An 18,304-nucleotide genomic window follows, 5' to 3' on the forward strand; every position below is an offset into this window, starting at 1 on the left:
CTACGTATGACTGGATGTTTTCTAGATTTATTACAAAGTGCATGTACAAAGAAAACCCATGTCCAAGAATAGAGGTTGAAGCTCTGCAAGAGGTCAGGTGTTATGTACTGAGTTGAATAGGATCCAAGCTGCAGCAGTCTGATTGGTCCTAGAACAATAGGATCCAAAAGGCAGCAGTCTGATTGGTCCTAGAACAATAGGATCCAAAAGGCAGCAGTCTGATTGGTCCTAGAACAATAGGATTCAGAATGCAGCAGTCTGATTGGTCCTAGAACAATGCAGCAGTATGATTGGTTGGCAGGAACCACTTAATCATGCTCCAGATAGAAGTGAATCCACAACCTGATTGGCTTACAGTAGAATTCCGGAATTAGCCAATCATGTGCAGCCCATTGTGTAAATAATGTATATAAAGCAGATACTTTGAGGGGACATTCATTCATTCCTCCTCACCACTATGAGCTGAATAAAGAGCATGAAATCACTTTGCGACTCTGAGTATATTTCAACAGTCATCATTTTTACAAGTCGTTTCTCTGGTGCTGGGAAAGACAAAACAGATCTGGGAAGCACCACGTTCTTAATTACGCTTTCAGAGAAAACAGATATTTGTTGGCAGCTGAGATTAAGGGCTGTTTATGGATCATATTCTACTTAAATTACATATTTATCATGCCAAACGTAAGCAGAAGTTGCTACTTTTGCTTCCCAATGGACGCATTCCTATTTAAACAATGTGCCACAGTTTGTCACATCGTATGCTTTTTACGTAGAAGTGGAGTGATTTGCATACATATTTCATGTCTACTGTGTTATCTTTATAAGCTAGTAAGCGTAAAGGACCCCCGGATGGTTAAGTCCAGTCAAAGGCAACTATGAGGTTGCGGCGCTTATATCGCTTTTAGGCTGAGGGAGCCGGCATTTGTCCACAGACAGCTTTCCGTGTCATGCGGTCAGCATGCGTAAACCGCTTCTGGCACAACAGGACACCATGACGGAAGCCAGAGTGCATGGAAACACTGTTTACCTTCCCTCTGCAGTGATACCTATTTATCTACTTGCACTGGTGTGCTTTTGAGCTGCTAGGTTGGCAGGAGCTGGGACAAAGCAATGGGAGCTCACCCTGTCGCGGGGATAAAAACCACCGACCTTCCAATCAGCAAGTCCAAGTGGTTTAGACCACACACTACCCACATCCCTTATATTCTAGTACCAAAAGCCAGATCTTAATCAGCAGTGCCACGGCACTTCTCTGACAGGGAAGAAAAAACCCAGAGCCACAGTTTGAGATGCAAATTGGTTTACTTTATCTTTGACATGAAGTGTTTGCTCTTGTTCAGTGGTCAAGAAGCTTGAAAGATAACAGATCACCATAAATTTTATGAGGCATAGGTAAGTCCTAGTCAACACCAGCTAGGGAAGTCCTGGGCTGAAACTAGATGCTAACCTGCTGTTTGCTTTTAACATCTAGATCAGTGTTCCCCAAACTTGGGTCTCCAGCTGTTTTCAGACTACGACTCCCATCATCCCCAGCTAGCAGGACCAGTGGTCAGGGATGATGGGAATTGTAGTCCCAAAACAGCTGGAGGCCCAAGTTTGGGAAACACCGGTCTAGATACATCCTTTTCTAGATATTAATGCAAGTAGGAGAAGTGACCCTGAACCAGTCCTTAGTCAGGTAGCATCCATTCATTTGTGCCCTGTTGAGATTGGTTTGGTGCTTTGCTGGGAAACTGCATTGAACAGCCTCTATAGAGGTCAGCTTGGCACTGCCATAGGAGATGGACCAAACTGCTTTGGAGGTACAGTTTTTGTCACCTACAAGCTGCTAAGAAAACTGCACTGCTTCACATTTTAGTTAGCAAGTTCTGCAACAAAGAGGCCTCAACAACATGAAGCATTGCTGAGCTCTGTGTACTGGGAAAAACTGAAGCAACTTGGCTGCCGATTGCAGGTTAGGCTTGATTGTTCAAAGCACTGGATCCAGGAACTTCCATCCTTTGGACAGCTACCTCTGATTCCTTCACAGATGGAGGCACCTCTGCTGCTTGGGATTCAGCCAAAGGTTCAGGAGGAGAGACCTCTTCTGGGGAGAAGGGCCCCACAATCCAGTTCAGGGGAGTGGACTGCATCACGTACTCCAGGACCTCATCCCCAGCCTGCCAGATTTTGCCCATTGTTTCCTGGCGCTGCATCAAAAGGCCACTAGGAAGCTCCTGGAATGACTTGGCACTGGAAAAAGCAGCCTGTAGCTCCTCCATGTAGCTGTAAGCTTGCTGCACCTTTTCTTGGAGGGCTGCAGGGAGACCCTGCATGTTGGCCAGGAGGCTCTGGCAGGCAGCCTGAATCTGCTGGGCAATGTTGCGGGACATGCCTAGAGCCTGGGTTTCCATCTGCTGGAGAGAAAGAGAAAGGTGTTAGTAATAATAATAGTAGTAGTAGTAACAAAACAACAACAACGATGAAGAAGAAGAAGAAGAAGAAGAAGAAGAAGAAGAAGAAGAAGAAGAAGAAGAAGAAGAAGAAGAATTCATACCCCGCCCATCTGGCTATGTTTCCCCAGCCACCCTGGGTGGCTCCCAACAGAATATTAAGGGGGGGTAAACGGGGACCCCTGACCATTAGGTCCAGTCGTGGCCGACTCTGGGGTTACGGTGCTCATCTCGCTTTACTGGCCAAGGGAGCCGGCGTACAGCTTCCGGGTCATGTGGCCAGCATGATTAAGCCGCTTCTGGCGAACCAGAGCAGCGCACAGAAACGCCGTTTACCTTCCCGCTGGAGCGGTACCTATTTATCTACTTGCACTTTGTGATTTCGAATTGCTAGGTTGGCAGGAGCAGGGACCAAGCAACGGGAGCTCACCCCGTCGTGGGGATTCGAACCGCCAACCTTCTGATCGGCAAGTCCTAGGCTCTGTGGTTTAAACCACAGCGCCCGCATCCCTTAACAGAATGTTAAAAACACAATAAAACATCAAACATTAAAAACTTCCCTAAACAGGGCTGCCTTCAAATGTCTTCTAAAAGATAGAGAGTTGTTTATTTCCTTGACATCTGGTGGGAGGGCATTCCACAGGGCAGGTACCACTACTGAGAAGGCCTTCTGCCTGGTTCCCTGTAACCTCACTTCTCACAATGAGGGAACTGCCAGAAGGCCCTTGGAGCTGGACCTCAGTGTCCAGGCTGAGTAAGGGGATGGAGACGCTCCTTCAGGTATACTGGGCCAGGGCTGTTTAGGGCTTTAAAGGTCAGCACCAACACTTTGAATTGTGCTCAGAAACGTACTGGGAGCCAATTTAGGTCTTTCAGGACCAGTGTTATATGGCCACATTCTGGATTAATTGTAGTTAAGACAGGGATGGCAAACCTTCAGCAGATGCATCAGGCAATGGGGTTTGGATATGGCACAGAGCAGAGATTGGTCAGTCTTCTGCAATGGAAGTCTTCAGTTCTTGTCTTTTTCTGAACTTCACTCACTTTTGCCCATCCACACAAATCATAAAGTAAGCAGAAACTTTAACTTCCATTTAAAATTGGTGCTGAAAGTTTGATTATCCTCCGTTCAGACAATATTGTAGTTTTGTGTTTTATTTTTGCGGCTCTTGCCCTACCTGTGATTCAGGCACGCTCTCCAAAACCCAAACAATATGAGACTATTGTTATTCATCCTGATCTCCCTTTAGCTACCACATAGCTGTCAACCGACCCTTATTTGGCGGGACAGTCCCTTATCCCAGCGCTGTGTCCTGCTGCTGTCACTTATTGATGATGTCCCTTAAATTTCCCGGGTTTCAAAGGAAGCAGCTCCTCTCCCTCCCTCCCTCCCTCCCTCCCTGCCAGCCAGGGAGGAGGGAGGCTCCAACTGTGTTGCTTGGCTGCATTGCTCACCCAATAAGGAGTCTAAGAACGACTGGAGGGTGGAACTTGCATGCCTTGTGCCGATCAAATCGGCCGCGTTGCCTGGGGACTCGCCTTTGCTCAGCACTTCCCAGCGGAGAGGTGACGGTGGCTTCCCTTGCTGCATCCCCTTTGCCGGGTTGCTGCGCTGTGGGAACCACCACTTGAGGCTTCGTTTGGCTGCTGGCTCAGCTTTCTACCTTTGGCTTGGAGGGGCTCAGAAGCTGAACATACCTGTGCCTGGAAAATCCCTTATTTTGGCTGCTGATCCCTTATTTTCAAGGCTGCTGGTCCCTTATTTTCAAATCTGTAAGTTGACAGCTATGCTACCATGATGATAATAATAATAATAATAAATTTTATTAAGCAAAATTCTGTGCAGATTGCCAGAGGAGGGGGTCAGGCTGCGGCCTGACCAAAGGCATGGTGGAACAGCTCTGTCTTGCAGGCCCTGCGGAAACATGTCAGGTCCCGCAGGGCCCTAGTCTCTTGTGACAGAGCGTTCCACCAGATTGGAGCCGCGGCCGAGAAAGCCCTGGCTCTAGTTGAGGCCAGCCTAACCTCTCTGTGGCCTGGGATCTTCAGGATGTTTTTATTTGCAGACCGTAAATTTCTCTGTGGGACATACCAGGAGAGGCGGTCCCGTAGGTACGAGGGTCCTAGGCCGTATAGGGCTTTAAAGGTTAAAACCAGCACCTTAAACCTGAACCTGTACTCCACCGGGAGCCAGTGCAGCTGGTATAGTACCGGATGAATATGATCTCGCAGCGAAGACCCCATAAGGAGTCTCGCCGCGGCATTCTGCACCCGCTGGAGTTTCTGGGTCAGTCTCAAGGGCAGCCCCACGTAGAGCGAGTTACAATAATCCAGTCTGGAGGTGACCGTCGCGTGGATCACAGTGGCTAGGTCAGGGCGAGAGAGATAAGGAGCCAACTGCTTAGCTTGGCGGAGATGAAAAAATGCCGCTGTCAGAGGCTCAGGAGCAGAAGAGCAGGGGAGAGAGCAAATAGAGAGCGGAGGAGAGGAATCAGAGGGGAGCGTAGGGGAATATGACAGTGGACCGAGAGATTCCATGAGCTTCTCCAGCGAATCAGAAGATTCCCAGGAGGGGGCGCCTATGGTAAGGGCGAGGCGAATCCCAGAGGGGACGATCCATAAACAGGGAACCAGAGGGGAGTCCCAAAGGAGTAGCGGAGAAGTAGGGCCAGTTCCCCCACCAGAGCACAGTGGGGGAGAAGAGGCATGGGAGTCAGGACCAGCGTCTCCTCCATCGGGGAGTGGGGAGACGGAGGGAAGGGCAGGTCCAGCTAGCCTCCCCGAAAGGGGGAGCAGTGACACAAGTGTAACGGTCAGAAGGAAAGTGGGAGGCTGCGCGCGCGCGCCAAGTTCAAATGTGGAGGAGCGCGGGACAGCAGAAAACCCGGATTGGGAGCCAGGTCCTAAAGCCCGAAAGAGGGGGGAGGAGGAGTCGGGAGAATCAGCGTCAGAAGAATCTCGGAGGGCAGAGACTCCGACTAGCAGAAGGACCCAGAGAAAGAAGGAACAGAGGAAGAGGTGGAGTAAAGCTAGAATCTTAAGCTGGCGTCAGGGGGGCGGAGATTCAGATGGGACTTCTATGATCTGACGGATAGATGTAGCGTTGCGCGCTGCACGTCTGGAAATGAGACTGAACTTCAATAAAGACTTTTGAACTTGAGCAAGAAGCAGCGTTGGTCTTGTGTGAGCTGGGACCTTGGGCAGCGCTGACAGTAAGTCCCATCTCCAATAAACTCTGCGAGCTCACGGAGATAGGCAAAGATGACGACTGAGGAAAAAGTCAAGCAATTGCAGGAAGCGGTGTCAACGCTCTACGCAGAATTAGCTGCGTCTAGGAAAAAAGAAGAAGACACAGCTGCGCTCTGCCAGGATCTGCAAGCCAGGTGGGACAAATGGGGAAAGGAGGGGCAGCTGGGAGCCAAGCCGGAGGGAGTTAGCCTCGGGAAAAGGGGGGCAAGCCTTGTGACCCATTTTGACGGGAACCTGCAGCAGTACCCTAACTTCAGAGCAGAAGTAGTCTTCGCGCTCAAATTGCTTCGGAAAGATTTTAGAGATGAGGAGGAGAAAGTGGGTTTCATAATCACTCATCTGCATGGGGAAGCTAAGTCGTGGCTGCGAACTTTGCTACGCGAAAATGACCCCGCCCTCAAAGATTCAAGCGCTTTTATTGGAGCCATGGACGCTTGCTTTAAATCAACGGTGGATGTGGATGTCGCTAGAAGGGAAATGCATGGATTGCGACAAGGGAGAGCGACGGTGCGCCAGTATCATTCCCGCTTTTTTGGGTTAGTAAATGTGCTGGGCTGGCAGAAGGACTCAGCTGCCGTCAGGGATCTGTTCTGGGAGGGGCTGAATGGAGCCGTTAAAGATGAACTGGCGAGGGGGGAGAGACCCCAAAATACAACAGAAGTAGTCCAAAGGGCGCTTGCAATTGGGGTGCGCCTGGAAGAACGCCCGTGGAGCAGGGAGGAGGGGCGAAGAGCAAACACGTCAGTTAGAACGACTCCCTTCCTACCCAGAGAGACAGAGCGCGCTCAGTCCACGCCTCCTCTCATAAGTGGAGAGGAGCCAATGGAAATCGGAGGTGCAAGGGCTCAGACAGCAAGCAGAGCCCAGACACCAGGAGCAGTCAAGGCGAAGGCTCCTAGAGGGAGCAGGAAGTGTTACATCTGCGACAGTGCACAGCACATGGCGAAAGAGTGTCCCCAGAGGCTCCAGAAGCACACTGCAGCCTCAGCAACTGTTAAAGGAGGAATTCAGCAGGGAGTTGAGCAGCAGGGAAAAGGCGACGCCTGGTTGGAGATGGAGGCTCTGGGGCTCAACCAGGCGAGTCAGTGAAACAGTCCCCAGAGATTTTGCAGCCCACAGACCCCCTCCCACCCAAACCAGTGGTGCAACTCACTGCATCGCTCCAGCTGCCCGATGGGCTCACCCTGGAGGTCCCTATTACCATTGACTCTGGTAGCAACGCAGACTTTGTAGGGTTGGACTTCGTCAAGCAGCATCGCATAGCACTCCTGCCAGCCACGATGCCCCTAAATGTTGTCACGGTAGATGGCAGGAAGATACTGGGAGGAGAGGTGGTACAGCAAACACCGCCTCTGGTGATGCAAATTGGAAACCACCGCGAAGTCATCAGTTTCAACGTCACCCACCTGTCGGACACGCCCATAGTGTTGGGCATGAGTTGGCTGGATAGGCACAGCCCGGCATTAGCGTGGTACCAGCGGCAATTGACCTTCTGCTCTTCCTACTGCGCAGCGCACTGCATCCAGACCTGCCAGGAAGGAGAGGGGCAAGAGGATGCACCGCAGCTACACCTAGGCGTGGTGCAAGCGGTGCCCAACAAGTACAAGGACTTTTTGGAAGTCTTCTGCGAGAAGGAAGCAGACAAGCTGCCTCCCCACAGACCCTACGACTGCAAGATTGACCTCCTGCCAGGGGCGACGCTGCCAACTGGGAAACTGTACTCCATGTCTGAAGACGAAATGCAAGAACTCAGGGAGTTCATAGATCACAATTTGAAGCGGGGATTCATCCGGGAATCCAAAGCAGTGGGGGGCAGTCCCGTGTTTTTCGTGAAGAAGAGAGACACGCCCGAACGGAGGCTCATAGTGGATTATAGAATCATCAATTCCAGGACAAAGCCCACAGCATTCCCCATGCCCAAAATTGACGACCTGCTCGCGACGGTGAGGAAGGGACGGATCTTCACCAAGTTGGATTTACGAGGGGCCTACAACCTTATACGCATGCGGGAGGGCGACGAGTGGAAGACAGCCATGTTTACGCCTTTAGGAACCTATGAATACAGAGTCATGCCGTTTGGTCTCCAAAATGGCTCCCATTGTTTCCAAGCTTTCATGCACCACGTGCTAGCGGGACTCCTCTACAAGAAGTGCGTCTGCTTTTTAGATGATATCCTGATCTTTTCGGACTCGCAGGAGGCGCACGAGGAGGACGTCAAGGAGGTCCTGCAGAGACTACGGGAGCACAGACTTTACGCCAAACTGGAGAAGTGCCAGTTCGACACGACAGAGGTGGATTTCCTGGGCTACAAGCTGTCCGACAAGGGACTTGCCATGGACAGCGCCAAGGTCCGCTCAGTGTTGGACTGGAAGAGCCCGCGCAACCGGAAGGAGGTCCAGAAGTTCGTCGGTTTCGCCAACTTTTATCGCAAGTTCATCAAGGGGTTCGCGAAGGAGACAGCGGCCATCACGGACACCCTCAGCTCCAAGAAGAAGAAGTTCACCTGGACGGACCAGGCGGAGCAGTCCTTTCGGAGGCTCAAGCGTCTCTTCGCGTCCGAAGAACAGCTGCTACACGTAAACCCCAGCAAACCGATGAGGGTTGAAACGGACGCCTCGGACAGAGCGGTGGGGGCGGTCCTGTTGCAGCAAGATCCGCAAGGGGACTGGAGACCGTGCGCATTCTACTCCAGGAAGCTCAGCACGTCGGAGCAGAACTACACCATCTGGGACAGGGAGTTGCTGGCCATTCATGCAGCTTTCAAGGCGTGGCGGCACTTCCTCGTCGGAGCCAGACACACGGTGCAGGTTCGCACGGACCACAAGAACCTGGAGTACTGGCGCACGGCGAAATTCCTGAACCAGAGACACATCCGCTGGGCGGAGTTCTTTGCAGATTTCGATTTCCGGATAGAATACATCCCGGGAGACAACAACGTCATGGCGGATGCGCTATCCAGGAAGCCGCAGTATCTCGAGGAAGCGGCACCGGCAGCGGCCAAACACATTTTCGCACCAGAGGTGTGGGCGTGCGCTTCAGCCGCAGTGGACCTGGACGCAGTCCGTCGTGCGCTACAGGCGGATTCGTTTGCGCAAACCAAGATGGAGGAGGTGCGAAACGGCACAGCGAGGGACGACGAGTTCCAGATACGCGACGGACTACTCCTCCGCAAAGGGGCTCTCTACGTACCGGGAGAAGACCTTCGCGCGAGAGTCTTGCAGCAGCTGCACGACGCGCCCAGCGCTGGGCACTTCGGCAAGGACAAGACGGCGGAATTAGTCACCAGGGACTTTTGGTGGCCCAAGGTGCGGGGAGAAGTTGCGGATTACGTTTCCAGGTGTGACACCTGCCAAAGGGCCAAGCCAGTACACAGGAAGCCGGCGGGTCTGCTGGAACCGCTGCAGACGCCGCTCGAACCATGGGAGAAAGTGGCCCTGGACTTTGTTACAGATCTGCCCAGTTCGCGCGGCAAAACAGCAGTACTCGTGGTCGTAGACCTCTTCACCAAAATGGCGCATTTCATTCCGTGCGCGAAGGTGGCCACAGCGGAACAGACCGCCAAGCTGTTCATAGACCACGTGTTCAAAGCTCACGGCCTGCCGCGGTCCATCCTGTCCGACCGGGGCCGCCAATTCATCTCGAACTTTTGGCAGAAGCTGCTGGGCATCCTGAACGTCAAGATCAACTTAGCGTCGGCACGACACCCGCAGACCAACGGACAAGCGGAGAGGGTCAAAGCCATCATGCAGCAGTACCTGCGATGCTACGCCAATCAACAGCCCTCGACCTGGGTGGACTACCTACCGCTAGCCGAGTTTGCCTACAACAACACGAAGCACGGGTCTACAGGGGTGACACCGTTCTTCGCCAACAATGGGCGCCACCCCAGAACCTTCCCGGGGTTGGAGACCGAGGCAGAGGGGGAGCCACGGGGGGCAGAGCACTTAGCCGCAGAGTTACAGGAGGTCCATGAGCAACTCCGAAGGCACTTGGAACTCGCGAAACACGCCTACAAGATGCAGGCAGACAGGCACAGGAGGGTTGGGGAAGACATACAGGTAGGGGACTGGGTCTGGTTAGCAGCTCAGGCAGTGCCGGCCAGAACGCTAGCTAAGAGGAAGCTAGGACACAAGCAGCTGGGACCTTACCAGGTCGCGGCACAAATCAATCCAGTGGCCTACCGGTTGACACTCCCGGAGGGCTCCAGAATGCACCCAGTCTTTCACAGGTCAGTGCTCACGCCTTACAAGGCGCCCCACAGGTTTCAGGCGCCAGGGACCGCACCAGCTCCACGTAGCCCATCGCCAGCAGGGGAGGGACCACAGAGGGCGACGCCACTCAACGAGGTCACAGAGATTTTGGACTCCAGATGGGGGGAAGAGGGAGTTGAATATCTCCTCGCCAGGGAGGGTACTCCGGCCAGCGCCAACGAGTGGGTGCCGTGCTACGCCGTGGAGGAGCACTATCTCAAAGACGAGTTCCATTCGATCTTCCCACACAGACCCATGCCGGCGGAGTATTTTGACGACTGGCTTTTCACACCCACACTGTCAGCCAGCACGTTCCAAGGTTTCTCCTCAGATGAGGAGCCGACGCCGGGGATGAGCTCCCCGGAGGGGTCGCTCTCGGGGTTTGCCACGGACCGCTCCTATTGGTGGGACACTCAACCAGAAGTGGGGTGGAGCAGGGAACTGCTGAGGGGGCCCTTGCACACAGCCTCACCCGAGGGACCGGGGGGAGAGGAGGACATGGACGTGTGGGGGGAGGATCTTGGTTTTGAGCACGACAGCAGAGAAATGGAAGCAGAGGAAGTCGACGTCGACGAACCCATCGTGGGGGGGCCTGATCCCGCTGGACGGTTGCACACCAGGGAGAGAGAACGGAAGCCAGCACTCACACCCCCAGCGCTGGAGCACCTGGAACCCACACCCGAAGAGGGGGAGGGGGGAAGGGGGGGCTTCGAGGGGGGGATGGATGTCAGAGGCTCAGGAGCAGAAGAGCAGGGGAGAGAGCAAATAGAGAGCGGAGGAGAGGAATCAGAGGGGAGCGTAGGGGAATATGACAGTGGACCGAGAGATTCCATGAGCTTCTCCAGCGAATCAGAAGATTCCCAGGAGGGGGCGCCTATGGTAAGGGCGAGGCGAATCCCAGAGGGGACGATCCATAAACAGGGAACCAGAGGGGAGTCCCAAAGGAGTAGCGGAGAAGTAGGGCCAGTTCCCCCACCAGAGCACAGTGGGGGAGAAGAGGCATGGGAGTCAGGACCAGCGTCTCCTCCATCGGGGAGTGGGGAGACGGAGGGAAGGGCAGGTCCAGCTAGCCTCCCCGAAAGGGGGAGCAGTGACACAAGTGTAACGGTCAGAAGGAAAGTGGGAGGCTGCGCGCGCGCGCCAAGTTCAAATGTGGAGGAGCGCGGGACAGCAGAAAACCCGGATTGGGAGCCAGGTCCTAAAGCCCGAAAGAGGGGGGAGGAGGAGTCGGGAGAATCAGCGTCAGAAGAATCTCGGAGGGCAGAGACTCCGACTAGCAGAAGGACCCAGAGAAAGAAGGAACAGAGGAAGAGGTGGAGTAAAGCTAGAATCTTAAGCTGGCGTCAGGGGGGCGGAGATTCAGATGGGACTTCTATGATCTGACGGATAGATGTAGCGTTGCGCGCTGCACGTCTGGAAATGAGACTGAACTTCAATAAAGACTTTTGAACTTGAGCAAGAAGCAGCGTTGGTCTTGTGTGAGCTGGGACCTTGGGCAGCGCTGACAGCCGCCTTTGTTATAGCTGTAATCTGCGCCTCCATAGAGAGGGAGGTATCGAAGATTACACCCAAACTCTAAACGGACGATGCTGGCACTAATTGCACCCCCGCAAGAGATGGGAGTTGCCCCCTCAATCCCATATCGCTCTGTCCCAGCCAGAGGACCTCTGTCTTCAAAGGATTTAACTTCAACCGGCTCCCACGTAACCATCCAGCCACAGCTTCCAGACATCTGGTCAGTGTGTCTGCGGCCGAGTCAGGATGGCCACCCATCAACAGATAGAGTTGGGTGTCATTGGCATACTGATGGCAACCCAGCCCAAAACTCCGGACAAGCTGGGCGAGGGGGCGCATAAAGATGTTAAAAAGCATCGGGGAGAGAATCGCACCCTGAGGCACTCCACACACCAAGGAGTGGCGCGATGACAATTCCCCCCCAAGCGCCACCCTCTGTCCCCGACCAGAGAGAAACGAGCGCAGCCATTGGAGGACTGTGCCCTGGATCCCCACGTCGGCAAGGTGGTGGTCTAGGAGTTCGTGATCGACCATGTCGAAGGCTGCTGACAGGTCTAGAAGAATCAGCAGCCCCGACCCGCCTCGATCCAGCTGCCTGCGGAGATCATCTGTTAGGGCGACCAGAGCCGTCTCGGTCCCATGACCAGCGCGGAAGCTGGACTGGAATGGATCGAGAGCCGATGTTTCATCCAGAACCTACCAAGCTGTTCAGCAACCGCTCTCTCAATCACCTAACCCAGGAATGGAAGATTTGAAACCGGGCGGTAATTGGATAGATCTAAGAGATCTAATGATGTTTTCTTTAAGAGAGGACGCACCACTGCCTCCTTCAGTTCCCCTGGGATTTGATTTCCTTAGCAGGGGCGCCCCATCCAGGCTATGGTCTGCTGAGTTTTGTCACGAGAGCAAGCCATCCTGTGTCCCGATGGGCCCTTCTCTGGGAAATGCATCGAGGAAGCCAAGAACACAACATACCTCTGCTGGGTTCTCTCCAGTGGAATCGCTCTGTCCCAACTGATTCTTGCTCCACTCCAACCACTTCTGCCGCAGTTCCTCCTGCCCGCCTTGATCTTTCTGGTCTGTGTGTCTGGCAAATGCAATCTAGGAAATTAGCAGCGAGAACATTAAGAACGTTTAGAAAAGAGAGATACTTCCAAGCGAAACAGTAAAAAGCAGAAAGTCTCTCAAATGAAGCTCAGTGGGACTGACTCTCCCAAGGACAATCACATCTCACATTTTGGGAGGTACTTTTGCCACACAAATAAAATGAACCAGTCTGCTTGGGCAACAGAACATGGCGTGCCTTGCTGATCAGGCAACCGGCACCCAGGTGGATTGACACACATGGTTTTTAACATTAAGGAGGGGTTAGGGAAGGGACGCTGTGGGTTAAACCACAGAGCCTAGGACATGCCGATCAGAAGGTCGGCGGTTCAAATCCCCACGACGGGGTGAGCTCCTGTTGCTCGGTCCCTGCTCCTGCCAACCTAGCAGCTCAAAAGCACATCAAAGTGCAAGCAGATAAATAGGTACTGCTCCGGCGGGAAGGTAAACGGCGTTTCCATGCGCTGCTCTGGTTCGCTTAGTCATGCTGGCCACATGACCCGGAAGTTGTACGCCAGCTCCCTCGGCCAATAAAGCAAGATGAGCGCTGCAACCCCAGAGTCGGTCACGACTGGACCTAATGGTCAGGGGTCCCTTTACCTTTACCTAGGGAAGGATTGTAGTAATGCAGGTGGACATCAGGTGTACCGCATTTAATGTTCTTAAGGCATTATTAAAATGTGACACCAGAGGGTGCTGCTGATCTACCAGCAGCGTTTTGACGGGGGGAAACAAGCTAAGAAAACCACTTTAATTTACAAGTATGCCCTGTGACGTTTTAGAATGATATATCTAATATCGTTCTAATAATGTTAAACAGGTCAGTGTAGATCCAGCCCCTCTGGAAAGCTCAAGAGCAGGACCTGAAAGTTGCCACCCTTCACCCAGTTTGTCCCACAACATCGGTGTTCAGGGGCACCACATCTGAACAGACACACCCCCTTCAGCTTCAATGGTCAGTTAGTGATTTAAGTATATTTAGGGAAGTTTTTAATGTGTGACATTTTAATGTATTTTTAATCTTTGTTGGAAGCTGCCCAGAGTGGCTGGGGAAGCCCAGCCAGATGGGCAGGGTACAAATAATAAATTATCATTATTAAGCTGTTATTATTATTAAAGTGGCAGTGTCCTCTTTTAAGTTATCGAGGCTGGTGGACATCACATCTGGAATTCACAACCTTGAGCTAAAGGTATGTGCATTGTGCAACTGAACCCAGCACATTTTTCCAAAAAAAACCAACAACCCCAGAGAGCCAGAGTTGCCTTTGTCAACCTGGGGCTGTTTTGGACTACAACTCCCATCCGCCAGCACAACCATCAGCCTCTGTGTCATGCAGCCATGCCAGGTGGCTCTGGTGGAAGTTGCGGTCTGCAACAGCAGAGGTTAGAGAAGGTTGACCTAGAGCAAGCACTACCAGAGACCAGAAAAGTGCTTATACCAAGTCCATTGCTTGCTGGAGCTGGGACAGAGTCTCCTGCATCTTCTGCTTGGTTTGGCGCAGCTTGCCCAGGGTGTGCTGGTAGGCTCTCTGGCGCACCCTGTTGGAGAGGGAACCCAGGTGCACATAGTAACTCCGCTGCTGCCTTTGCTTCTCAATGGAAGAGGCCTCTGGCTCCTCCACAGCAGCTGCAAGAGTAGCTGAAAGGAAGGCATTACACACTTTAGAACTTAGCAAGCCCTGGAAATATGCAGAACGCCCTAAATATTGTCAGTGCAAATATACATATGCATCCTGGAATTCCTGGATACAAAGATCCAAGTTTGGGACATGTACTTTTGGGTGGGAGAACCCCAGCAGAGATATAAAGTCACAAAATATGCAGCAAGGTAAAGAAATCTGGACTATTAAAGCTTTAAAATATGTCCTTCAAAGAGAGTTCCAATATGCCCGTTTAAAGCTTCTTTCCAAAGTTTCCCTCTCCCCCCAGCATAGGGACAGACCACACATTTGGCAAGTTAAAAATGGTTTACTTACAAACTCTCGAAAGGTCAGATTCAGGTGCTTTAGAATAGTTGCACAGGCAGCAAAACTTAGTTTACTTACAAAGTGGTAAAAGTTCCTAGGTTGTTGGTATAGGAACTCTAGAGTGGCTGGTGAGAGCCATGCAGTATGAGCAGGAGCAACTAGCTCAAACCTCTTCACACACTGAACTTTTCAGATAGACTGAGATTACAAGAATGAGCTTGATTACCCATTTCCTCCCAAGGCAAAGCCTATTGACATTTGCTATCACGCCTCCAAAGAGCTCTCCCACCCACAAATTAAGCAAAACTGGAGAACAGCAGGAAAGTCACAGAACAATGCACACATTTGCTCAGTTCTGTTTTAGTACAGAATGTGGATTGCATGGATGGAGAATTTTAGTTTTCAGATTGTGGGGGACCTTGCAATGGGAATCTGCACTGCAGTGGACATTGTGCAGCTAATTTAGCGTAGCTCTTCTACAACTGTGCTTAAAGGCAAAGGGACCCCTGACCATTAGGTCCAGTCATGACCGACTCTGGGGTTGTGGCACTCATCTCACTTTATTGGCCGAGGGAGCCGGCGTACAGCTTCCAGGTTATGTGGCCAGCATGACTAAGCTGCTTCTGGTGAACCAGAGCAGCGCACGGAAACGCCGTTTACCTTCCCGCCGGAGCGGTACCTATTTATCTACTTGCACTTTGATGTGCTTTCAAACTGCTAGGTGGGCAGGAGCTGGGACCGAGCAACGGGAGCTCACCCCGTTGTGGGGATTCGAACCGCCAACCTTCTGATCAGCAAGCCCTAGGCTCTGTAGTTTAACCCACAGCGCCACCCACGTCCCTTCTACAACTGTGCTTAGAAAAGACTAAATAACACTGATGTACGTGCATGAGCATAGCACAGACCACCGGGCACTTGTGTGCAGGTAGAGGCGGCTAATGGACAAGCGTCGACTAACCTAGCTCCTCATCAGACATTGGGAGGTAGTGGTCCACCATCTCCTCAGACTTCCCCATCACAGCCTCAACGGCACTGGAGGCCATCTGGCCTATGCTGGAGCCCATCACAGTGTTCATGCCGCTGGTTAGTGCAGACGTGGTCATCTCAACACTCCCTCGGACAGCTTCTTTAACCAGGTCCAGCATGCCGGGGGCCACTTCCTTTGTTTCGGCATCTGTTTGGCAAACCACTGCTCCTGCAACTGTCTCCGTAGACGACGCCGTCTCCTTTTTATCTGGGCTCCCCTAGGGAGGGAGAGAAGCAGTCAGCATTGGGGCAACCTAGCAAAACTTGTTCACGAAAGTAGCTCTTAAAACTTTCCGTATTCGTCTGCCGCTCACAGATAAGCCTTCAAAGATGGACCACGTTGCATGCGTCTTACATCTGAGCAGGAAGGTATTTGGGGAAAGTGTTACAGGATTCAATTTTTTGGCAGAGAATACATAGGAGACTTCAAGTAAAGAGGTAAAGGGACCCCTGACCGTTATGTCCAGTCGTGGACGACTCTGGGATTGCGGCGCTCATCTCGCTTTACTGGCCGAGTGAGCTGGTGTACAGCTTCCGGGTCATGTGGCCAGCATGACTACGCTGCTTCTGGCGAACCAAAGCAGCGCACGGAAACGCCTTTTACATTCCCATCAGAGCGGTACCTATTTATCTACTTGCACTTTTGGCATGCTTTCGAACTGCTAGGTTGGCAGGAGCTGGGACCAAGCAACGGGAGCTCACCCCGTCGTGGGGATTCGAACCGCCGACCTTCTGATCGACAAGCCCAAGAAGCTCAGTGGTTTAGACCACAACGCTACCCGCGTCCCGGTGCACATCTGTAAATAAACATCAGGCGCCCAGAGCCCAGCAGAAACAGATGGACGTCTACATCAGATTCCTAGAAGCAAGGTGAAGCCTAAAGCCTCTCCATTGAGTACTGCTTAACTTACAGCTCTTCTCCTCCAGCTTGAGGTTGCTTAACAACATCTCCTGCTGACTCAGGGATGGGGAACCTAAGACACTGCCAGACACTGCTAAATTCCAGCACACACCAGCCCCAGCTAATATGGCCAATGGACCGGGATTATGGGATCTGTAGCCCAGCCAACCTCTGGAGAGCCACAGGTTCCTAAGCTAGCTGAAGGTCATCACCTAGTGAGAGTCTTCCAGCCTCCAAAGGATATTCATGTTCTTTTGTGAGAGCCAGTGTGGTGTAGTGGTTAAGAGCGGTGGACTCGTAATCTGGGGAACCGGGTTCGATTCCCCGCTCCTCCACATGCAGCTGCTGGGTGACCTTGGGCCAGTCACACTTCTCTGAAGTCTCTCAGCCCCGCTCACATCACAGAGTGTTTGTTGTGGGGGAGGAAGGGAAAGGAGAATGTTAGCCGCTTTGAGACTCCTTAAAGGGAGTGAAAGGCGGGATATCAAATCCAAACTCTTCTTCTTCTTCTAACCTCCTAGCCATCAGGACCACCCCATTATCAGATGGACAAATTCATAATAGGGACCAGTTGAAGTCTAGACAGTGGTTACCTGATCAGCTGGTCCTTGAACTATCAATTCCTTTACCTCCACTTTGTCCAGATCTCGGCTGTTCTGCACATCTGCTGCTGGATTTTTTAAAAAAATAGATAATAAATAGTTGTCATTGGCACAGTGCAATTTTAGACAGTTGCACCAACAACAATAGATGCTCTTATTATGTCTTATATGTTATGTACAGTTATTGTTTTAGATCTTTGTGTGAACTGCTTTGAGCATGAGTTTCCCTGTGGAAAATGTGCTATATATACTGACAATGACATTAGTTTTGTGATGTTTCACTGCCCATTTAATATTGTTCTGCAACAGAAGGTAAAATTTCATGTGGTCATTAGATTTTTGCAAGCTAATTTCCACTCCTTTTCTCTCTGTGGAACTTACTACCACCACCATGAACTTATGGGGACACTGGAAAACACTCCACAAAGGGTAGGGATAGGTGAATATATTCATTTTGGGTTTTTTGCAGTTTCACATTTTTTTTCAATCTTAAGTTCAATTCCCTACATTTCCACATCAGTTTTTTATCTTATTTTTTAAAAGTTCTCATAAAAAATCCATCAGCATCACTGGGCAAATTTCTCCTAGTACCTTTGCCTAACATACACATGGTTGCAAAACAATTTCTCTATATTTTGGAATGTCGCTCGCACTAATATATGCATTTATATGCATGCTTTACCACAAAATATACACTTTTGGATACACAGCTGGGGGGCTGCACTGCAAAATTTGGATACGCTGCAATTTTGAAAGACGGTTGTGTCTCAGTTCAGGTATTGTTTCGGAAAATGCAAAAAATGTTTAGTTTGCCTTTAAATGGGAACAGAATTGAATTTCTCTCCCCATCCCAAAGAGCCGGCCATTTACTCACTCTGGGGCTTGCTGAAAAGAGGCTGCACCCTGCTGACTGTGGCCGAAGCAATTGTCCTCATCCCCGTCTCGGCCGCATCACAGAAAGATTTGAAGACCGGAATGTTCTCTTTGATCGAAGAGTATGTGGTGGAGACCATTTCGCAAGCAGCACTCAGGGAAACCGAGGCCACTCTGCTCATCAGGTTCTAGACGCAAAGGAACGTGAAGCAGACAAGGCAACCGCTGTCAGCAACCCAAGGCCAGGGGGCAGTCAACAAAGACTCCATTTGAAACCAACCCCTCTCTTGATATGCGACTGACCAGCAGAATTGGGAGTACATGGGTTTAAGGGAACGAAACTCTGTAGATTAGGAATGAAGAAGCCTTGGTCCTCTAGATGTTG

General features: G+C 51.6%; 1 pseudogene; it reads right to left on the reverse strand.

The window, feature by feature from the left end:
- Positions 1 to 1,289: 1,289 nt before the first annotated feature.
- On the reverse strand, positions 1,290 to 18,304 carry LOC128405031 (perilipin-3-like; annotated as a pseudogene).

Source organism: Podarcis raffonei, chromosome 17, assembly GCF_027172205.1.
Source record: "Podarcis raffonei isolate rPodRaf1 chromosome 17, rPodRaf1.pri, whole genome shotgun sequence".
NCBI classification, from domain to species: Eukaryota; Metazoa; Chordata; class Lepidosauria; order Squamata; family Lacertidae; genus Podarcis; species Podarcis raffonei.